This window comes from Onychostruthus taczanowskii, unplaced genomic scaffold (genome assembly GCF_017590055.1).
Source record: "Onychostruthus taczanowskii isolate IOZ18803 unplaced genomic scaffold, ASM1759005v1 scaffold9, whole genome shotgun sequence".
Classification (NCBI taxonomy): Eukaryota; Metazoa; Chordata; class Aves; order Passeriformes; family Passeridae; genus Onychostruthus; species Onychostruthus taczanowskii.
The window spans coordinates 6,034,988-6,057,281 of record NW_024506993.1 but is presented as its reverse complement, the minus strand read 5'-3'; the positions used below and the strand labels follow the sequence as shown (position 1 = coordinate 6,057,281).

Here is a 22,294-nt window from a genome sequence, read left to right as displayed (position 1 = left end):
GCCTCCTGACCTTTCTTCCTTTCCTGCTGCCTCCTTGTCCCAGGTTGAGTCCTGCAAGGTGTTTTAGCCTAGCAGCCTGCAGAAGTGCACACACAGTCCCAGCCATGCACTGCAGCAGAGCTCTGCAGCATCTCTCCATGTCCTGTCACCAGTGGCCCTTGGACCATATCACCCATGGGAGGGGATCTGCTATTTCGGCTACTGCTCAAAAGTTTCCCAAGCTACTGGCACAAGAAATAGCAAGTGACTTCTGACACCCTCAGCATTGCCCACAGACAAAAATCTTGTTTAATCTTCCAGAAAAGCCACAGGGAGCCAAGGTGAGAGGGGCTGAGATACCCCCAGAGGGGAACAGCAGGCACCCAAACTCCCTTCCCTGCCCAAATGGACACTGCTTTTCCTGTGAAATCTCCAAAGACAGGCACCAAGAGCCCATCAAGGTGTCCCACTCCCCACACAAACTCCCTTCTGGGGCTCACAGGGGCCCTGAGGGAGGAGAATTTATTTCACAGCACTTTATTGAAACAAGCTGCTATAGCTCCTACAAGAATGCTAAAGGAGGTAACACCCAACATGCCAATCCATCCTGCAAAAACACCCACATTCATGTTCCAGGCAATAGTTACTGATGTGGACCACTGGTTTTATCTAGCACTTTGACCAGGAATTTAAACTGAACTACAGTCCATGAAAATTGCCAAGCTGGAGGCGTTGGTCAGGTAACAAACAGAGTGAGGTGACAACTTCATGCTGTCAGTTTGGGAGGAGAAAATTCATGCTTCGTTTTGTGTCCAAACCAACTGAGTAAGTAGCAGAAAACACAATTTATTTTCCTATGTCACACACCTAGTGCATACAACTCTGCCCAAGATCCTTTCCTTCTCCCCTCCTCCAATTGCCTGAGAACAAGTTAAAAAATGAGAATTAAATCTTTAAACAGCTTGTGTTTGCAGGAATGAATGGTGTCAATGCAAACAAGTGCAATTAGTCAATCATAACGAATTGATAATAAAAAGCAACATATGAAAGCTCTATTTTAATATTATTTAAAGTGACAATATTTAAACATCTTATTATAGAACTAATAAAATTCTGTCATGTTATTATCACATATTACTACAACCAGTGACAATCAATAAATTAATACATACTAATTACAACACTCAACTACAGCACTTTGATTAGGAAGAGAGGAAAAACACAATGATCAAATCCCTGGAGAAGAAGTGGGAAGGATTTACAGCTCTCTAACAGCAGTGTTACGAACAGCACATTAAATCTCAGACAGATGTTTCCCTATGCAAACAAAGAGCTCAGTGACAAGACCTCTAAGCCTTTTTTTTTTTTTAACACCATGAAGCAGCACTGTTTTAGTTTGTAACACCAGGCAGGCAGCCAGGCACGTACAAAACCACACGCACACACTTGAAAAACATGAAACACTTTCTCCTCCTCAGCGATGCCACGGCCATCAACGCTTGGTTCAAAGTGATGCTTTAAAAAAACCCCAAAACTTTCAGACTCTTGAATTACAAAAGGTTAACTTATTTTTGTATGCATGTAGTAAAAAATTACCAGCCAAGATTCCTGCAGGCAGATCTTTGATACCTTTCTGTGTGGTCACCATGGTTAAAAAGTATTAAAATCCAGAGATTTTGAAACTGACCTTGACAGTAGCTCCAAACTCGGTATCTGACATGGGATGAGGGTAGACAAGGTGCAGGACATGGTGAAAACAAGATCTGCAAGCCTCTAGAATAGCTGGAATGTACTGTCACTGCAACACCTGGGTGGTATTAAAATGTTTCAGCTAAACTGCAGATTGCAAAGCTCATTTAGCACCTAAAGGTATTTGGTGCACTCTCCAGGTACCCATTACTGTGCTGCTTATGATAACAGAAAACTTGAGAAAGGCTGACAGACACCCTTTAATTAAAGGGGATTGCAAAAGTACTTCAGGTAGCACCATTGGCCACAGGGGGAAAAAAATAAATCAGTGTTTTGCTTCATAAATTTGGAGCACCTCTGTATAAAGGATATAGATAATCTCTTCTCCTGCTCTAATTGAACTGAAGCTCATTCACTTGGGTTTGCCAGGAGCTGCTCAGAACTCAGTCCTATCATGCTGCAACCCTTCCCAGACCAGCTCCTCAGCCAGATTTAAAATAAAAAAAGTTTAAAATATCAACCTTCTTGCCTTTACACACTGCCAATGGTCATCCCTTGACACATTTTGCCTTTTTTTTGGCACAACACTTACAAGTTGCATCATCCTTTCAACTCCACAGTTAAAAGGCATCACCATTCACAGCGCTGATGCTTTGGAAACCTGACCTCATCACTGCCAAGAAGTAAATATTGCTTTGGACTGCCTTTCCCTCCCTTCCCCAAGGTGGTGGTGGTGATGAAGTCTTGTGCCTGCCACTTCATGAGATTCCCTGCAAAGCTGAAGTTCAGATTTGAGACAGAGGTATCACAGCTCCTGTTTTCCACGGGGGAGAATCCATGAGCCGAGCTGAGGCACTGGGATGTGTAATCTCACCTCAGATGGAAATTCCCCTTCCTGACACTGCTTTTGTAACAGTGAAACCTGTTCTTACACTCCCTGTGTGCAAGTCCTACAAGGTCACCTGGAGAGGCTGATCAATGCAAGGTGGCAGCCAGGCTGTGCCCCCTCCTCCTGATGCTGCAGTTTCACACTAGAGCAGCGATGCCCTGCCTAACAAAGCACTCCTGTCATCTTCCTGAGCTCTCAAAAAACACAAGCTTTGCAGCCAGATCTCAAAATGGGAAAAAAAACCCCAAACCATCCTCTTAAGATAAAAACAACAAGCTGGGTGAGAAGCTCAGCCACATTCCCAGTGCTCTGCTCAGACCCTGGGCTGCAGCTGAATGCAGGAACTGCTGAGTGGGACCCAATGGCTTGACACAGGTCAGGCTTGATGATCCAACAGTCCCCCTGACCTAGAGCTGATAAACCACCTTAATTAAGGAAGATTTTATAAATTAAACATATGCGTGGAGCAGTAACAGAGGATCTTCTGAACCTTGACTTTAAAGTTCTTTCCTATAGGGAATAATAAATATTTTTAGAACTACATTTGTGAAAGACAGATGTGAACCAGAATCATTATTAAGCCTTAAGAAGCTCACTGTAGGAGGGAAGAGGTACAGAAGAGGAGGAAAAGAGCCATTTCTTACACAGATGGTGTAATTGTACCTCTGGACACCTTTGCATTAAGGTCTCAAGGTTACTCCAGTTGAATTTTGACTAGTAACTAACAGGCATGAATAAACAAAGTAACCATGACGTCTGGTACTTGCATAGGCAAAATCATTCTATTAGGTGTTTACTAGAGCTACTTTAAATATAAATATGGATATATAGTATTTATAGCTAGCTATACTAGATATACATATACACACTATAGACAATAGTGCACATAAAATATATGTAACTATTTCTTGTGTTTACTTCTAAGCAGTGATGACAGAGAAAGTCAATTTCAGTAATGTTTTGGGTACAAGTGGAATATTCACCATAGGGAAAACACAATGAAAAATTGATGCTTTTGAACCATTTGAAAAATCATCCCTGAATCTTGCTGACACAGTGATAGGTGACACTGTCATTTATAAAAGTCAAACAGTCTGATTTGTAGAAGGTGTCATGCTTCACTTTTGCAGCATGAGCTATTTGTTAGGGAGATAGCACATCAACTTTTCTTCAAGAAGCAAACACTACATTAAGTTAATTTTAAATCCAACAGCTTTGTTGCTTCAGTTGAATCTTTAATCATACTCTTTCCAACAAGGACTTGGGGCTTCATTTCTCCTCTCTCTTGGTATTTTGATAATGCAACTTTTTCTAAGTGGTTTCAGCACCATTGTGCTACAGCAGCCCTGGAGGTCCCACTCCAGTGCTCCTCAGCAATGTGGATATGGAGCCAGAAAAGATTCATCACATCTTGTCCTTCCTTCCCCACCCAGTAGATGAAAATACCTTCTGGATCTCAACTGAGGCCATTGCTTTTATACCACCTTTACCTGCCACTTACTATTAGGGGGAAAAAAAGAAAGGCAAACATGTTCCTCTGTGGAGAAGTAGGGTATTTGCACAAGGGAAGACAAACCCCCTCACACACACAGAGCACAACAGCCCTGGAACTAAATGGCAGTCACTTCTCACATGACAGTTCATGCACAGGGCTAATAAAAAGAGAAAAATGTTCTCACCACCTGCAGTAGGATGGAGGTGTGTTGCTAATGAATACCACAATCCCAATTTCCACAGTCCAGGCTACACCCTCTGGTTCTCCAGCAGCTGACAGCAATTTCAGAAGTCAGGTTTCCCCAGGTCCCAGGCAGGGACATGCTTCTCCCTCCTCCTCCTCCCTCATGCTTTCAGGCTTTTTTTTTTGCACACCACCATCTGGCAAGCTGAACACACATCAAAACTGCCCTTTTGAATAAAGGGAGCAGAAACCAAAAGTCAAGCTGTGCAGTTCCAGCCAGAGGGAGGGAAGAACAGCCTTGGCAGCTCCCTCCTCCTTTCTAAAGCCATTACTGAGCACCCATCCCCTCCCTGTGAGGAGCCCTCCCCATTATCCCTGCCCCAGTGCAGGTGGGAGGTGGAATTCTGGCTCGGCACCTCTCCCAGACAGGAGGCTCCCCCAGGGGCTGCCAACACAAACCAGGCTGGCTCCTGACTCCCAGCCCTGCAAGCAGTGCCAGCAACCAGTTGCTTGCCTTCTTTTTCTTAATTTGATACATCTTTTTCTCAATTTTAATGCAACTTTTTCTTAATTTCAATGCATCCTCCACAGAGTGGAGGTGCCCAACCCAGCTCACTCCAGGGCACCCTTGGGGACATCAAGGGTGGCCCGTGCCACCTTGCTTTGTGCCATTTACAACCATTCTGTAAAAATCACTGATCTTGCTCCTTTTACAACTTGTGCTGTTCATTCTTCATTAAATACACCTCTCCTTGGAAAAGCCATTTGCTCTAGCAGGAACACCATGCATTTATTACTGCCAGACTGCAGCCCATAATGTTGACAAATGCTATAATGATTGGTAAAACACTTATTGGTATAGCAGGCTCTGGGCTTAATTTCTAGCACGCTGACAGCACACGGTGATAAATATTATATTTATTTGCACTTGAGCAGCAACAGCACACACAAGTGGCCTCTCCATGCCCAGGTAATGTCAGCTGTAGCTGGAGGATACAGCAGATCACACAACACCTACCAATTTCTTACATCTTTTGGCTGGGCCAAACTTCAGAGGTGATGGTGGAGATTCAGAGCACGGCTTTCCCACACACTTTGTGCCCCAGGAGCACAGACAGTGGGGAATGCAAGCGAGTTACAACACATTTCTTCTGCGAGCACAATGATTCACCCAAGCCAGGACTGCTCGGGGCAGAACGCTGCTTTTGAGGAGGAAGGCTCCTTATTTTCAGGGCAAAAAATTCTGACAAAAACCAGCAGGATAGAGGCATGCTTGCTCCTCTGGCATGCAAGGGGAAAGGATCCAGCTCTGCAGCACCCAGCTGAAATTAAGAACTGAAGCCCAGGTGTGTGGCAGTGCTGGTGAACCCTCAGCAGGGCTCACCCACTGCTCTGCAAGGAGCAGCTGTTGTGCCCTTTCCCCTCTTGGTCCAAACATTCCAGGCTTGGCATAATCCTGACATGGAAAAGGGCTTTTCTGAGGTCTGAAAAAAAAAAGACTTCTCTAAATTAAACAACAAGAAAAGAAGTAAATACCTTATTTTGCCTGTAATCTAATCACCACAGCAGTCCATTCAAACTCATTCTCCTGGCTCTTCAAGGCCACAGCCTAGAGTGACCAGTGAAATTGTCACTTCTCAGAGGCAAATAAGGCACTGTCCCTCAGCCAGGCAGGGGAAGGGGAGGATTGCCATGCTGAGAGAGGTCCATCCCTGCCAACAGCTCAGCTCCTCATCCTTCTGATGGGACAGGAGAGTTACTGCTCAGCAGGGCCCAGGGAAAATCCACCTGGATTCATATTTTAAGAATGCCCACATAGGTAGTTAGACAAAAAGCTATTTCAGATGAAGGTCCACAACAGGGCAAGCCCATAATGCTGCTATACAGTAAAGAAAAGCAGATTTCTCCCAGCAATGCTGGCTCACAACAGAGAGCTCTCCTCGCCTGGGTAATTCATACCAGGCCTGCATTTCAACAGCAAGCAGCAAACAAATGATTCAGCCATTTTTCCCACAAGATTTTAGTAATATGATAAATAAGTTCAAAGTATTTTCTAGGCTCTCTCAAGCTGCTTTGCACTATCTCTGAGTGCACACCCCAGGAAGCCACCAGGCATTTATAGTTAGCACTTGTGAATGTCTGTCTTCATATTTACAGCTCGCTGGGATGGAACAGCATCTATTGCAAGCCGTGGCAAGACTGAGAAGCCTGGCCCTGGGAGCCCAGGAATTTGGCTGCAATCTGGAGCATCTCTGCCAAAAAGGACTGGGATATTGTTAAGGATGATAAGAACAGGGTGCACAGGGAAGGGGAGGCAGGCAGCCTCTTCTTCTTCATCTCCTCGCTGCTTTTTCCTGGGTCAGTCTTGGAGTTCAGAGAAGCAGAAAATAAAAGCAAACACTATGAAAAGCCAGAGCCCAAGAGAAACAGGACTGTGTTTCCCTGAAACGAGCGAATATTAGTTTTCTGACAGTTTAAATATTGTATTCTGCTTACTAGCTGTCAGTAAATTTACAAATAGTTGGCAGCTTGGCTTATGACCAGGACCCAAAGGAATGTTGACTGTAGCAATTTAATGGCCTGTTTCTATCAGCAACGTTTAAAATACTTCTCATTGCTAGTGAATTTATCTTAAAAAAACCCCAACAGCAGAAGAGATGCTAGTTTTACATTTTTCACCCTGCTGAGGCCTCATATTGGATCATTACTCATTCCACACACCCCCAGCCACTTCTCCAAAGCTTTGAATTTTGCTTCATTCCAACTGCTAGGATTGCAAACTCAGTGATGAAAACAGACAGCTCCTGGCTCTTTAACAAAAAGCAAAAATTCCTCACTCCCTAACAAAGGCTTAAGTGATGATGAGTCAGCCATGCTGCTACATCAAAGACTAAGAGTGGACATTCTTCCTGAAGTTTCCAAATTTCTTGGTGCCAGAATAGGAGACACACAGACAGATAAAAGCCTTAAGAGCTGGGGGGAGTGCAGACTTACAGGGCTTGCACTGCACAGCATAGTTTTCTTGAAGAAACAACCCTGCAGCTCTCATCCCAGAGGTGGTTGCCTTGTGCCTGGTGTGTTCCATCCCCTTTTCCCATCTCCCAAGTGCAGCAGCTCAAGGATGAGTCCAAGCTCTCAGAGCTGTGCTGAGCCCTCTCCTCCACCCACAGCCAGAGATGTGCTGTGCTGGCACAGTCAGGATCTCAGGGCCACTCCTTCCTCAGCAGCCACACAGGTGAGATGGAAGGTCAGCCCCTCTCCCTGCACGAGCTCCATCCATGTTATTTTCACCAATAACACTGATGAAGTGGATAATTTTCAAAGGACACCTCCACACTGTCCAAGCATGGTCAGTTAGCCAACGCCAAAGAGCTTCTGCCAGCACTTGCTTTGCTCCAAGTGAGTCACCTTCACTGGCAAAGCCCCCCAAGCTGCCCTGGGCAAGGAGAGCATCCCAGTGACTCCACAGACTCCAGCTACATGAAGCACAACCTGGTGAAATATTTCCTTTACCTTTCCTTTCCCACCTCAACCTGCTTACTGTGAATTTCCAAAAGCCTACAGACCACACCAGACAGGCTAAAATATGCAGTTCACCGCAAAGAAATAAATCTACGGAAAGGGGAACAGTTAGTTGAACTAATCAAGAGACTCTACAGGGTGAACTGAGTGTGGGAAAGGCATTAGAATGATATCAAAATAAATTCAGGATGCCCGTCTAGGAATGTGAACTGTTGCTTTCCATGCAATTATATAGGAGACAAATCATAGCTCTGGCTAAAAATGTAAACATCTCTATAAGCAAGAGGGAAGGAAAAGCAGGGTATCCAAACTAAAAGGCTCTCACACCATTAAATGTAATCACTAGGCAACTATTAGCCAGTCTGAAAAGAAGATGAAAGGATAATGGAGGGAGATATGGGCTGGCAATTACAGGGGAAGCAAAATTAAATAGTCCACATTTATTTTGTTTTTTATTAAACTTCCACAAATACTAATAGCCAGACTGCATTGTGGGGAAACAAGGGAGAAAAAAATAACAACAAAAGGGCTGAAATTAGTTTCAGGTTCTCCAAAGTCCCTCCCTACAGCCCTAGAGACAAAGACCATCTCATGACCACCCCAGTTCCTGACCTTGGGATGGCACCTCTGGGTGTACAAATCCCACAACCAAGCTGGGAACTTCTGCTTTTGGATGGCCCAGAAATGGAGCAACAGCATCAAAACAACTTTCCTAGCAATGGCAACAATGAGAACAAAACTTGCTTTTTGGAGGCCTAGGCTTTATGGAAATAGCCATTTCCCAAGCAAATCTCAAATCAGCTACTACCATTGTCATCCTTTCACAGGGACAACCTGCTGAGACCACCTTGGAGGCCAATGCCTGGAGTCTCCCTCCCACCACACCACCCTGTTTTCCCAACAGCTCCTCACCACAACTGAAGGATTCCTGGAGATTTTATAAAACTTCTTCCCAGCCTCATACACCTTCAAATGCCATGCCAACAGTCCACTGACTTCAAGAAAAATATGCAAGATCCCCTATCTATCCTAGTCCCTGCCAGAAAACTAAAATAATGCTGATTTCAAAAGAACCACCTCAGTGTGCTCAAGAATTGTCATTACACATCTGCAGCCATGCTAAGATGTGCATTACATGCTACAAATCTTGACTACACAACTCCTCACAGCAGAACATGGAGCATCAATTGATACCACAGTGCTCCTTTTCAACCTGCCTGCTAGAAAACCCAGCAGTATATCTGGGAATGTATCAGCAGAATCAACACCAGTGCTCTTTCCAACAACAAGAACTTGTCCAAAATTCACAGATAAGGTTCCAGATGACATCATTCTGGCAGTGAAGCACAGCAGGGCTCATTTTCAAGAGAACTTTTTCAGGGTGAGATGACTACATGAGATATACGCATTTCGGAACAACTACCTTTCCTTACGAAGATAATATAGACTATTTCTCAAAAAGCCCCATCTGAAACATTTGGGAAAAGATCCAGAAGAGATATTTCCAGGAATTCTGCCTCAAGGCCACAGTGAACTGCTTGGACTGGTGCCCCAGAATATCAGAGCAGGTTGTGACTGTGCCTCCAGACCAGCTGGAGCTGGGCTCAGCAGAGGCTCCCCTCGCTCCCCGCCATGCTGGAAATCCTTGTACAAAGAAGGATTAATACTAGGGTAAAAATACACATTGATATACAAAAGTGGAGCTCTGCAGGACAAGGCAAGAATTGTCATTACACATCTGCAGCCATGCTAAGATGTGCATTACATGCTACAAATCTTGACTACACAACTCCTCACAGCAGAACATGGAGCATCAATTGATACCACAGTGCTCCTTTTCAACCTGCCTGCTAGAAAACCCAGCAGTATATCTGGGAATGTATCAGCAGAATCAACACCAGTGCTCTTTCCAACAACAAGAACTTGTCCAAAATTCACAGATAAGGTTCCAGATGACATCATTCTGGCAGTGAAGCACAGCAGGGCTCATTTTCAAGAGAACTTTTTCAGGGTGAGATGACTACATGAGATATACGCATTTCGGAACAACTACCTTTCCTTACGAAGATAATATAGACTATTTCTCAAAAAGCCCCATCTGAAACATTTGGGAAAAGATCCAGAAGAGAGATTTCCAGGAATTCTGCCTCAAGGCCACAGTGAACTTCTTGGACTGGTGCCTCAGAATATCAGAGCAGGTTGTGACTGTGCCTCCAGACCAGCTGGAGCTGGGCTCAGCAGAGGCTCCCCTCGCTCCCTGCCATACTGGAAATCCTTGTACAAAGAAGGATCAATACTAGGGTAAAAATACACATTAATATATAAAATGGAGCTCTGCAGGACAAGACTTGTCATCTTTGCTACCTGCTAGGGATGCCTAGGATGAAAAAAAATCAGGCAGAAATCCTTGGCTGCCCTCACAGAATCGTTCCACTGTTCCATACTTTGCTTTTCAAATAGTTAGATGGAGGAGCCATCTAACAAATACACCATAAAAAATGCTGGTGCTGATTGTAACTATTTTCTGACATTTGCTGTTCTAAGCTGAATTGCAAGTGACAGCTACAAAAATAACAAAATAGTATTTGGATAAGCAAATGTGTACTAGATGAAATGCTGGGAAGACAGATTACACTGCAGCGTGGCACACACTCCAACAGTGCTGTCAGCCCAGGACTCAGGAGTTATATCCATCTTTTCTGCAGAAGCATTAAAAAGCTAAAAAGTCATTCAGCTGTATTACCTTGTATAGAATATTGCTTTCCCACACAAATCTCTGCTGCCTGTCCAAGGCACAACAAGCAGATACAGATAATGACAACACCTCCAGATGACATTTGAACAACATGGCTAAATCTTGGGGGAGGAGTAAAAGTGGATTTTTATCACCCAGTGATCTGAACTCTGTTACAGACCTTTTATTAGTGGCACATAGATGTGCCTTATTTGGATGCATTATATCCTTAGACAGAACATATTAAAGATTTAAGCAGAAATAAAGGGTCAGTATTGGTCATGCCCTGACTGCATTGCCCCATCCCACAGTGACCCAATGACCCACCACATATCACCACACAGGCACCACATCAGTACCTAGAAAATGTGTCTCTTTTCCCCTGATAGATTACATATCATGTCAGTCAGCAAAACCTTTTTATTTTTTTTTTAGGAAAGGAAAAAAAAAAAAAGAAACATCAGAAAGTAAAACATGAAGATCACCAGAAAAGCACCTTAAAAACTAGACCTAGTTATTCTGTTACATTTGGCAGCTGTTCAAATCACACTGCATTAATAAATACATTATTTTGAAAGCAGACGGAAATGGGTTTAAAGAGTAAGCCCTGACTCAGAATTCCTAAGTCATTTGCAAGGACCAGGAGGAGGAAGGACCAGACCCCAAGTCTGCAACCTTTGGATTCCACCAAAAGTCAAAATTTTAGAAGTAATTTTGGAAGGGAGCTTGCTACTGTTTTGGCCAGGCAGGAAACAGAGTAGGAGTTTAATAAATGATTGTTTACAACAATTTGAAACTAAATTAAGCCTTTCAGGGATCCCACTGCAGCCCTGGCAGCACACCCCAGGTTCCATTGCCAGCTAAACTACAGACAGCAGGCCAGATTTACCAGAATAAAACCTGATAGACACTGAATCAGGAGGATACTCCAAATAACCAAGAGCTTTTTTCAGCCTTCATACGAACAGTGGAGTCATACGTATTTTTTAGCCATTAGTTTTGGCACAACTAATTCCATTTTCTTTTAATGACTTAAGGTGGGGGGGGGGGGTTTCCTTGGAGCAGCAGTCAGTGGAAATAATGAATGACCTCCTTTCACAAGATCAGAGACGTATTTGCACATAAACAGCTGAAGAAAACTGGACTCAACAGTCTGCAGATGCCCATGATATAATAAGAACAAATAAAAAGCTTATGACACTGTAACTCCGCACCAGCAGAAACATAAATCCTGCTGGAAGCTTTGGAGTCAGATGGCCTTTGAAACCACTCACAGGTTCTAAATTTCCTGGCAATGGGCAGCAGGGCTGGTATTAAACACAAAAACCTTCTGCCAAACAAACACTGAGGCAATAAATAGCAATAATAAAGCAGACAGATAGACCTTTGAATCCATTGGTCAAGAAAATTGCTGTCTCAAAGACAGGGTGCAGCAGGTCTGTTTGGGGACTTGGTCAGGAGACTGCAGCAGGTCCCCAGTGCTGGAGGCTCTCTGCATCCCTGCTGCCCTATCCCTGCTTTCTGTGCCAGACTGCATCACCCTGCCTGGAAATGGGGAGAGGGAGGCAGCTGAAACCCCAGGAAGGCTCTGACTGGGTGCTCAGGGAGGGACATGACCATACAAATTCCTTAAAAAAACAGAGGGGAAGGTTTTTCATCACTGCCCTTAGCAGTCTAGTTAAGGGCAACTCTGCTGGCCTGGCTTCATGAAAGCAGAGCTGGGCTACCCGAGGCTCCAGCAGCATTTCCCATGTGCAGAGCACAGGGACAGAACCCAAATCCCAGCACCTACATTCACTGGGGAGGACTGGGACACACAGTCCCACATCAACACCGAGCTGCAGGAAGAGGGGAGAAGTAAATATAGAGTCACTGCTGGAAAACAAACCACTCACAATAAACCCCTATGTAAACAACCAACTCTGGGCTTTTTAAATCTGTTTTTACATCTAAGCACCTTGATTCTAAAGTCCATTATGAAGTTCTCACCCCCTCATTCAACTACAGGTGCCCTCTCAACACTTAATAAAAAAGTGATTGGATCAAAGACAGCCCTTCCATTAAGCCCCAGTACACAAAGTACCACTCCAGGAATATTTAGTATTCGTGGGCAGGCTCCCCCTGCACCAACCACAGCCACACCATCACTCAGCCAGCAATCGCTTTCAAAACAGGCTGCAGCTCAAATAAATCTGTGATTATATAAATGCTAATACAAAGTAAAGATAACCATTAGTGTGAATCCAATGACTAGCAGAGAAGCACAAATAGAAAAACATTTTCTTAAGCACACTCTGAGTAATCCTACAAAAGATGTGGAGTACCCTGATGCTGAAGGGCGAATGAGGTCGCAGGTTTCTAACACTTCCCAAAGTTACTCAGCTGGAAAATGGGGGGATTCACTTTACAACCAGAACTGGATGGAATTCAAAGCCAGGGGTTATTAAAACCTGAAAGCCTCCAAGGTTTTCTCCTAGTAAGGAAAGTGAGCAAGTAAATGCATTCAACAAAAAAAAGCACAGAGAAAAAAAATACATTTATCCTTTTTATATATGACATACATATGATAGATATATATGTTATATATATGATATGCATTATATTTTATATATACTATCTATGCTATATATGCTTTTGTATATATGATGTATGTTATATATGTTTTATATATATGGTATATGTTATATATATTTCCTTTTTATATATGACATACATATGATAGATATATATGTTATATATATGATATGCATTATATTTTATATATACTATCTATGCTATATATGCTTTTGTATATATGATGTATGTTATATATGTTTTATATATATGGTATATGTTATATATATTTTTATATATATGATATATTATATATGGTATATATATCATATATATGAAATTCCTCAACACTGATGCTTTTCCTTAGGGAAAAGAAGCCCAAAACAAACAGGTATTAATTATTTCAGTTTGGAGGGGCTTTTTGCCAACAGTGAAGGAGGATAGTTCTCCCTGTGAAATCTTTCCTGCAGTGACATCCTGGTCTCTGAGCACCTGATCTCCCCTCTCTGCAGCCAAGCCAGGCTCACTATGGTGATCACACACAGAGCAGCCGCCCAGGAGTGCTCATTAAATCACCCCACTAATTCACAAGGTGACACCGTGCTGGGACCAGGACAATGCCTCAATAGGGCACCCCGTCACTCAGAGGAATTAGAAACTAAATTAAGCCTTTCAGGGATCCCACTGCAGCCCTGGCAGCACACCCCAGGTTCCATTGCCAGCTCTAATCCAGATCTAATCTCCTATCAGTATTTATAGGTAACAGATTCATATGGATTTATAGCCTCGAGGGACCCCAAGATGATCTATTTCCATCTCCCCACGTAACAAAGGCCACATCATATCAATCAATTCCTCCCTGGCTTCTGCTTTCACTAGAGCATTTCCCTATACATCAATCCTTGACTTAACGTCCTCCATGACAGGGAACCCACTGGGTAACATTTGATAAATTGCTTCAGTGGTTAATTATCCACTCTGGTAAAAAAAATGAGTATTCGATTTCCTGACAAAGCATTACTTGCAAAATTACAATGGAGCTCTAATAAAAAAGCCTTTTTTAATCTGTAGCTGTTTAAGAGTGGACTAATAAGAACATAATCTCCCAGTTTCTTGAACAAAAAGAGCACAAAAGAAGGTACTTCTGTATAGAAAGGATGAGCAAGATATGTTTAAAGAGACTTTCCATAATAACAGACAGTGACAAGTCCCAAATCACTCTCCCAGCTGTGCCAGTTGTGAAAGCCTACCTTAATATACAGCATTAAAATCACCTTTGTCCAGTAAACAGTTAACAAAGATGCTAAATTCCAGACAACAAACTCTGGGCATGAGAACTAAGAACGCTGTGATGCTCTTGGCCTTTAAACAAACAGCCTCCTGGTCAGGATAACAAGGTGATATTTCATATGGAAAACCTCCTCCTTTGCAGAAGCCATCTCCAAAGACCACTCAAACAGCTCCACTTTGCCATTAATTGCCCAGGTCCATCCTGCCTGGGTGAAGAGGGGATGAACTTTGCCAACTGCACTCTCTGATGATGAATATCAAATTGAATTAATGAGGTAACATTTAGCATGGCGAAAGCAACTGAAGAATCTCTCTTTTTCTTCTTTTAAAAGTATCTCAGTGAGCAGAGAGTTGCAGCTTTTTTTTTTTTTTTTGCATATGTCAAATATTTGAAGACATAAAGCAAGCTATGCATGTATAAGCTTCTTCTGACACATTTAAAACCTACATCATACTTAACCTTGGCTTATAAAGGCGATTGGGCCTGAACCAGCATTTTTAAGGCTTTCAGAATCAAACTCTTCAGTGCACTGGCCAGGTCATTAAAAAAAAAAAAAAAAGAAAAGGAGATGAAGATAAAAAGAAAGGGAGGGAAAAAAAACCAAAGATATAAAAAAAAAAAAAAAAAAAAAAAAAAAAAAAGGAGATGGAGATAAAAAGAAAGGGAGGGAAAGGAGTCTTTACTATGTTAAGCAGTTCTCTGCTGATGCCTCTGCACTCTGTGGATGTGCCACAGCCTCAGAAAAATAACAGGAGTTAAGAGGAGGAGAATGTTTCAGGGACTGTAAAACTAAAGAGCAGCAGTAGCTGAAATTAAGGGAGGACTTGCCTTTAGCTCACCATCTTTTCTCATTTACAGTCCAAAATAATGACTATTAATGTATTTAAATGTATTTACTAGCACTGGCTTTGTGAGTGCCTTGCAAAGCCTGCCCCTGACTGCAGAGCACCCTGGCTTTCAGCATCATTCCCCACTAATGCCACACTCCCAGTTAAATTACATTTCAGCAAAGGTAGAATGTGTTCCCCAAAATGGACAGACAGACTCTGCTCTGCCACTCTGGACAACCAGCAGAACCACTGGCAAGGGGAGGGAGTTCTACTCAGAGCCACCTTTCCTACCCAGTTTACAGCACTTATCAAAATGGACAATAATCTCTCTTTGGAAGGAGAGAAAATAAAGAGTTGTGATTTTTTTTTTTAATGAGTTATACACAGCAAAAATCATAATGAAGAATAAGGATTTACTGTAAAGAGTGGCTCAGTTTCCCTACATGTTCAAAATGATACGAGTATTCTGTTAGCTATTAGAAATCTCTCTAAAAGCTGCCTTTCTAAAAAACCTTTTATCTTCAAAACTTGGTATTAATTTTTAAACCCGAAGAAAGAACACAGACGTGATTAATTAATCTCTTAATTCATCAGAATCCCTCTGATTTAATAATCAAAAGAATTGCTTAAAAAGAAGCCATTGCAATTGTAAAGTGCCAAGTGTTCAGTTAATATGCTGATACCAAAACCTGAGTAATATGGTTGATGAGCAACCCAGACCTTCTGCCAACTTACTCAGGGTGAGAATATGGAAATTTAAACAAATTTAAAAGCACTACACAGCTTTAAGCTGTCAACAGATTTTACCCTGAATAGTTTTTAAACCAAACCAAACCCACAGGCAGCTGTGCCTGACTCAGGTTTACTGGCAGCCAATTAACATTTTACTAATTCCAGAAAGAATGATCACCTTCCCGACTGCTGTTGGGTTTACTGGGCTGGAAACCATTCCCCAGTGCTTCAGTGCAGGCATCCCTCCCTGGCTCTGGGCAGGGATGCTGCAGCAGGTGAGCAGGAGGATGCTGAGGAGCTCAGCCAGCACTTCCAAGCACCCACTGGAAGGTGGAGTGCACGCCGATGGTGAGCACAGCAGGGTGGAGGAGGCCAGAAACACCAAGCTCCCTCAGGTGCTTGTCAGAAATTAGTTTGCAGTGAGCAAGCAAGCTAAAGGTTAATGAAATGCAATCTGAGGAAATAAAACAAGGACGCTGATGATTTGCCACAAGGCCCTGGAGCTGGCCGTGCTGGCTGGAGCCCTTTCCCCACAGAAAGGGGATGCTACTGGAGTTAGGAGAGCAGAGTGGCACAAGGCTGATTCTGTCCTGGTGAACGTGTCCTTGCAGGCGCAGGGACCATCACCTCACTCCAAGCTGGGAACAGAGTCCCCACTGTGCTCCATCCAGCAAGGAGCTGAGGGCTTGCAAGGAAGGAAACAGATATGGAAACTGGGCAATAAAACTTACATAACATAAGGTCACACACTGGGCACGGATTTGGGTTTTACTTGGAGGGAGCAGCAAAGTCCCCAGTGCAGTGACAGCAGAGACCTTGGCGAGGGGCTGCATCCACCCACACACCTCAAACACAGTCCTGGAAACCTCAGCCCCATGTCTCAACTTCAGAACAGACCTCTCACAACAAGAAAACCAGTCTAAACCAATGGGATAGTCCAAATGAGCACCTGTGGTGGCACAGGAATCTCTACAGTCAGATCTATCCTTATGCTTTGCTTTGTGCAGGCAATACATTGTTTAGGCTTGAAGTCAAAATCAGCAGTGTAAGGACAGGGTGCATGTTCTTGGTTTGGTCTTTTTTTTTTTTTTTCCTTTAAAGGGCAACTGATTTTTTTTTCATGCATAAACTTTCAATGTCAAATTTATGCCATCACTATGGATTTTTGTAAGGGAACACTATTTACAAAAAAGGGATCATCATCCCCCTAGGCTTCAGATACAACAATTAGAACTGTGAAATTATTTTTTCTAATCCAGGGGTTCAAGTAAACTCCTAGTGTGACTTCATTGAATGCAGATTCCAGATCCAAACACAATTTTTTTTTTCTACTAGTACCTACAGGGTATCTTAAAATATATAAAAGAAGTAATAGAAGTTTAAAAGAAGTTGAAAGGGGGAAAAAGAACCAACAACACACAAACCAACAAAAAGCACAAAAAATGCATTGGAAAATACTGTTTCACCAATTTGTTCACAAAGTTTGAGAAACACATAAATAATTAAGGAATTTCCCCCTCTAGTGTGAGAGCCATTTAAGGACATAAATTCAAGAACATCTGTACACAAGCTGCTGTCAGACCAGTCACATGTGGTGGGTAGAAAAACGATCTGGTATTTGGAATCACTTTTACAGCCAGTGTGTTAAGGCAACAGCCTTAGGAAAATATGAATGCAATGCAAGACTAAACCAAACAAAATGGCTCACACATTTCACAGCTAAGACTCTGCCAGCACTTTACCAGGTGAATGAAATTAGCAACCTGACAATTAACAGGAGCAATAAATCCCCATAAAAAGCAAGCAGAAAGGAATTTTCAAGTGCATGAACACAAATTTTTGGCTTCATACACTTGCTGTTGTTACCAATGTACCCATTTCTCTATGGGATATAAAACTCAACTTGGTATGAAAACAAATCACTGAAAGTCTTGGCAGATTAGTAAACGTCAGATCAAATTAAACCTTCTCCTAGACTATGCAGGGGCTGTACAAATTTATCAGAGTCTCACAGATTCTTTGCTCTCTTGACATGAATAGGTCAGAAGAGCCCAGAGACAAAAGGCAGCAAGATCAGAAGACTGAAAATGCACATTTTGGAAGGGCACTTATTGCCAGGCTTTGTTTTACCATTACACTCATTCACAGGGAAACAGTTTTGGAAGCAGAGATAGGAAGATAGGAAGCAGCAAGAGACAGCAGCTTTATCTTCTCAAAGGCTCCCTCTGGAAGACAGGAGCTGGGCAGCCCACCTTCCAGGCTTGAAGGTTTCAAGCTGTGGCATGCAAAACATAGCAGGGATTGTAATCTCTCTTTTCTGCAATGATCTGAGAGTGTTTTACAGCAGGGACACGTCCCTCAAGCTTTGCTGTCAGAAGATTCTGCAGAGGGAACGTAAAGCCTCTGGGCTGCAGCACTGCTACTTCAAGACAGAAAAGGAGAAGGAAAAACAGAAAAAGAAAGAAACATTCTGCCTTAAAAAGCACCTGATTAGGACAGATGATGAGCTAACCCAAAGTTTGCCCTGCCATAAGACAAGCACAGAACCCAGGAGAGCTGCCAGCAGTGCTGGAAGCAGCAGAGAGCCCAGGGATCCTCACAGGGAAACCAGCCCATGGCCTCCTCAGGTGCTTTTGTCACCGACAGGCTGTGACAAAGCTGCAGCTGGAAAGAGCACTGAGCACACAGCAAGTGATAGCAGTCAGTATTTCTAGGCTGGGGTAATGCTTACCAAACTGAGCAGCACGCCTAGTAGTAAGATTTGGACATGAAAATACATCAACCCCTTCTGCCTGGTGAAGAAAAACAACTTGGCTGCTGCATTCCTGCCCGGGCAAGGGGCAGGCAGGGCAGCAGCAGCTCCCACACAGCTCAGCAGCTCTCACACATCTCAGACCCTTCCCTCTCCCAGACCCCTGCATCCCACCTGTCCTGCTCCAGCTCAGCATCTTCCAGCACCTGCAAGTGTTCCAGAAGGATTTACAGCCCTTACTCAGCTGTGGCACCTCTTGGGCATGTCCCTCCTCTCCCCAGAGCTGGGTCCTTTGCTGGCACTGCCCTGGCCCCTCAGTCCCAGGGATGCTGCCCCACAGGCTCATTTTCTGCCTTTAGGAGCACTCCTCTTTAAATGCCAACCATTCCTTTCCCCATCAGCCACCTGGGAATCATTTCCATTGCCCACAAGATGACTTGGGGGGGACTGACATTTATCACCAGCCCTCCAAAGCAGAGAACAAATTCTCCAGCCACCCCCACCTTGGTCCCTTGGTGATGTCCAGGACGTGCAGGCAACAAGGCAGGAACACAGAACAGGTCATGGCTGAGCTCTCTCAGCTCTCTGGGCCTCTGCTTAGCTCTGGGAAACACAAATTTTCCCAATTTCATGAGCCTTACCCAATGCCCATGGACAGGCTGGTCCCTGCCTCAGCTCCTACAGCAAGCAACAGGAGGCTGTGGATTTAAGGAATTCACTGAAGGCAAACCCAGAGCAATCCTTGCTGGGATATCTGTGCCATGAGAGCCCTTCAGACAGGGACTTCCTCCACTTACATCACATTGTATCAGAAGTTAACGACTACCAATTATATTAAGTGCTTTTTAAAGTCATGGAACAATTAGTTCCAAAAAGCAAGGAAGTATCAGCAACTTGATTTCTCATTAAGAAGATAAAATAATAACTAGTGACTTGCTACAGATACCAGAGCACACACTGTTTACAGAAACAATTGTGTTTCTGTACGGCAGGATCATCTTGTGCTTTTTATTTAAGGAACACAATGGTAAAGAGCACAGAACCATTACAGCACGGAAAGCAGCCATGCTTGGAGGGCTGCTTTGCCTTTTCAAAGGGAAACCAGGAGCACAATGATGTTTTATTGTTGTCCTTTCGGAATACACAAGTGAACAATATATTGCATAAAAACAATTCCTTGTAAACAACTTGAACAGTAAAAGCAAACAATACCTCAAGTAATAAAAGGAGTTTATATCCTGAAAGATCAATTATTATTTTGGCTTGTTGATATGAAACACAATAAACTATTTATTAGAGCTCAAATCATTTAGGAACTATAACCACAATGATATATAAGTAAAGATCATGGCAAGGGACCAGAACTGTAACATAAATATTTAGGCTTTCAATGCTGCAAAGAACACACACAAGTTCTTAGCTACACCAGGACAGGATCAGAGCACCGCCCTTTCTGGCAGCCACCTAACAACAGCCAGGGCAAGAATTGTACTGTTTTCAGAGAAGTAAGAAATAGAGGAGTATTTTTTTAAGACAAAAAAAACCAAAAAAAACCAAAACAAAACAAAAAAAAATCCCAGATTTTTTGGATGAAACTTGCAGGTTATAAACCTAATTTCCAAAAATATAAGCAGAAGCCAAAGCTGACAATGGCACTGAGCATGCAGACATGGGCCAAGCTGTGCCCTGACAGCCACAGAGCAGGAATTTCCTCAGAAACAAACCCAACCACCCCAGCTCTCAACATGGCTCCAAAGGATGGGGAGAAGGAGCAAACAAAGAGCTGCAGCAGCTGCCTGGGGGATGCACCTTCAGAAACTCTTCCCAGTCTCACTCACTCTTACTCAAGCCTCTTCCTTGTATCTTAGGGAGAAGACAAAACCTGCCCAGGCTCAGCGCAAGCAGAGCTCAGCATTCCTTACCTGCTGCCTCCTGTGGCTGCCCCGCTGAGTTTTGGGATCCCCAGGCAGAGACTGATGAGCTGCTGGCAGAGGGTGCGGCCTCTGCTTCATACCTGGGACACTGAGCATGCTCCCACCTCCTCCCTGGCCAGGTTTCAGGGGAAAAAAAATCTTCCCTGAAAGCAGATTAGGGATGTCCCAGCAGTGGATGAGCTTTACCCAGGATCCCTTTCAAAGCATTTAAAATCCAAGGGGGATAAAGCAATGAGCAAAGTGCACACAGCCTTAGCTTGTTCTAGCAATTAACTCTAAATCAGAGTTTGTCCATTTTATGGACAAAAAGTCATTTAGTGCAAAACTGAGGGCATCTGGGTCCCATTTCAGGTGCTGACAAAACACACCTGCACGTTTGGTTGTGCCTCAGCTTCACATCTATAAGGAGCAGCTGTGAGGTCCTGGTTTATTCCTTCTTTTGCTTGCCTTCCCTGTAGCCCATTTGGATAATGTACAGCCTTTTACAAGGCATTTTTACAATACCTAAGACAACAGCACCTTGACCTCTATTAGAGCTGCTAAATAGTATCACGTTGCTTGCATCACTGTAAACCCAGAACTTAGGCAAATTAGGAACAGCTCTCAAGTGACTGCCAAAAAAAGTCTCCTCTAGTATCCAAACAGTGCCAGCAATAGAACCAAAGCTGCTGGAGTCGAGATGTGAAACCTTACAGATCAGAAAGGAAAACAGGCAGAAGGATGAAGAAGGCAGGCTGTTTCCCCACAGCTGGAAGTGCACATTTGATTCAGGGACTGCTGCTTCCCTGGAGCTGGAGGCTGCCAGAAATCTTGCATCAGAATCTGATCCAGTTTCCACCCAGCCTCCTTATGTCAGCCTCACTCCAGCACACGAGCCCACAGGTGGCTGAGCAGCCTCTGCTCTCCTGGTTGGAGGGATCTCTGTGCCCACTGCACAGCAGGATCCCCACAACACGGCCATGTTGCACCTCAGGTGAAAATCCTAAACCAGCCAACTTCTCATAAATGTGCTATCCATGCAAGACACCAGTGCCAAACTGGCCAGACGGCTGCGATGGGGTCCAGGGCTCCCCTGAGTGCCTGTGCAGTGCCTGACATCCCCCCCAGCCAGCTGGGCCTGAGCTGGCATGCTGATGTGCATATTCAGACACAGAAATGCCCATTTTTAGCATATCTGCCTTGTAAATGATATATTTTTAGCATGTCTGCCATTTCCCCAGGTCTTCCCAACCTGTAAATATGCCCTTTTAATTGAGCTGGATCTCAGGGGGAGCAGAAGCAGCTCAGTCACACTGAAAGCAGAGGACTCAAGTCCAGTGTGACCAGTCCCTGGGTACTGGTAGCACAGAAGTACAGACAGAAGCTGTCAGCATGAGCACAGCTAACACATGTGTGATCCTGCCCTCTTCTTTCTCCAGGTCTCTCCTGGTGCTCACAGGAGCTGTGGTGTGAGACTGGTTCACTTCACTCTGAAATTTAGCACAGGTTGAACTACCTGAGAAGGCAAGAGGAGGATGGAGTGGTGCAGGTGTGGGTTAACCCTGAGCTACACACCTTCCCCAGGGTCACTGTCACCACAGATCACAGCTGGGAAATTATGTTGAGCATGGGGGATATGGTGACACCAGGAAAGGACCTGGCAGCCTCATGCTTTACCATGAAGCAGGGAGAGCTCAATGTCCAGCTCACAAAATCATAAATTCAAATATAT

General features: G+C 43.7%; 1 protein-coding gene across 21 annotated transcripts in view; it reads right to left on the bottom strand.

Annotated features, from left to right (window-relative positions):
* The window catches only part of MAGI1 (membrane associated guanylate kinase, WW and PDZ domain containing 1), a 338,676-nt gene that overhangs the window by 264,034 nt on the left and 52,348 nt on the right, over positions 1-22,294 (bottom strand). Inside the window, exon 1 of one of the 21 annotated variants that reach the window (XM_041425927.1) lies at positions 20,572-20,667. The exons of the other annotated variants lie outside the window; for them this stretch is intronic. The gene's annotated coding sequence lies outside the window, so the exon portion shown is untranslated. Of the gene's footprint in view, positions 1-20,571; positions 20,668-22,294 lie in introns of those variants that run through there. 21 annotated transcript variants of the gene reach the window in all.